This window comes from Salvia splendens, chromosome 16 (genome assembly GCF_004379255.2).
Source record: "Salvia splendens isolate huo1 chromosome 16, SspV2, whole genome shotgun sequence".
NCBI lineage: Eukaryota > Viridiplantae > Streptophyta > Magnoliopsida > Lamiales > Lamiaceae > Salvia > Salvia splendens.
Genome location: NC_056047.1, coordinates 22,226,173 through 22,228,481, shown reverse-complemented (window position 1 = coordinate 22,228,481; position 2,309 = coordinate 22,226,173).

Genomic DNA, 2,309 nt, shown 5'->3' with positions numbered 1-2,309 from the left:
AAAAAAAAGAGAGGAAAGATACTTCTACGACCGACCCTACAGGCACATAAAAGACACAAACTTCTAAACCTAACACATTAACGGACTCAACCACAAAGAAAATAAACACTTTAAGAAAATAAACCAGAAATGCATGAACCAGTTTCAAATTTAGGCAACCGTCCCCACAAGCTTAAGGTCTAACCGAACGTCTACAGTCTCCAAATCCTCCCCTTCCCTTCTTCTACCTAATCGGTTTGTCAGTTCGTCAAGATAACCTATTAACTTCCCAATTGTTGGATTCACTCGATCACTCATTCCTCACCAGGGATGTTAGGATCGATTCACTCTTAAGTCATTGCCACACCACTGATGCTTCGGGTTATGAGAGTTTCTCCTTCCTACAGCTTCTTTTCCCTTCATTCCCGGGTCAGGTTACTATTGCTACCTGTCCTTAGAATTTTTTTTTCTTTCTTTCTGGACTTCGTCCAGCTTATACCTCCGAATTTTATTATTTTTTCCCTGGACTTCGTCCAGCTTATACCTCCTTTTTCTGGACTTCGTCCAACTTATACCTCCTTTTTTCTACTATTTTTTTATATATTTTTTCCTTCTGACTCTTCTCTCTAAACATCCAGTGGCGCCCCTCTTTTGTATATGTTAGCTCAAAGTTTTTAGGCTTATAACTCACTTATATAGTGGGGCTTCACAACTAGGTCAGCTAAGGCATCCTCTATCGTCCTCACTTCATCCAAATCGATTTCAGCTTATTAAGGAAAAAAAGCCTCAAAGTTAACATGTATCCTATCTTCAATTGCTCTCACTAAGGGAATCTTGTCTTACTATATTCACCAGCTCATGTGGCACACACAAAACCTAGACCTAAAGACTCCTATTCATGCTAGACACAGACCGCACTAACTCCCTCCCCCTCCCACTTCACTCAAGTGTGTCCCCATGCCATCCCAGTGAAGGGGGAAACAGGGCAGTTAATGCGAACAAAACATAAACAGACGGCACATAAAACACCAAACACGTAAAAGAAAAAACAACCTTCTCACACTTAGACCGAGTAACGGGCTAAGTGGGAGAAACTAAAACAAAACAGAAACCAAAACATGCCCAAAAAAATACAAACTTCTCACACTTAGACCAAAGATTGGGCTAAGTGGGAGAAAACACATACACATATATACATACGCGGCATGCTTGAGCAACGAACACAAAATCACAAACTCAGAACAACAAACATATAAACAGATGAAAAGAAAACGAAAAAAAACTGACAAGTAAAATTTACTTGGTCATCGGGGGTATCAATTCTGAGTCTGGCCCCCGCGGGAGCCAGGCTAGGGTGGTACGTTGGGGCGGTTCACTTTACTTTCTTCCTAGCCGGCGACGCCGGCTTCTCTTCCTCGGTCTCAGGTTGCTTTGGCACGGGCTTCCTCACAGTCAGGGGCTTGGATGCAGATGGGGCTAACAAGGGCTTAGACGCTGGTGGGGGTTGCTGAAGAGATGAGCTTCCCTGCCCTGGCTGCGTGGGGTGGATGAATTCACTAAAGTCGTAATCAAGGTTATCATTCAAATTCCAACAATGACAATTTCCTTTAGGTGTATTGTATGCAATGACGATTAGCAAAAGTCCATATCAATCTCTCTCTCATGTTGGATTGTTTTTTAAAAAATGTCATTCTTCAGACACGGACAACTGTATGTTACTATATCCAGAGTGACAAGTCGTTAATGTTGTTTATAAAGAAATTTTTTAAGATTTATGAACTATTGGTTTGTTGTTATTTTTCTAATTTTTTTCCTATATATGAATATTTATGTTTTGTTGATCAAAACTATTTAACTATTTATTTAATCAGATTATATGTTTTTTTCCTCTTTGATACTTAGTCGTATATTTTTCTTTATTTGTATATCTTATTCTCACTAACTCAAACTATTTGATCCTTAGTCGAACATCTCCTCTTTGTCATTTGCTCTATTTTATTTTACTCTACTCATACCAGAAATTAAAATTGCATAAAATTGTTTGCCGAATATGAAATGTTTCATTTAGTGTTATTATTTATAATACTTTTAATTGTTTACAGTGTTATGAATACTTTATTTGTTTATCGAATTTATAATGAACTATTTATTTTTTTCAAATAATTTTATTTATTTACTTTAGTATTTAGTATTTCTCAATCTTTGTTTGTATATCCTATTCTATTTCTATTTTTTTCCTCATGTCCTTTCGTTACAGTGGATTGATTGATTGATAGATGTGGAAGTAGAAGTATGTTTTTTAAATCTTTATAATCTTATGAATACAACAT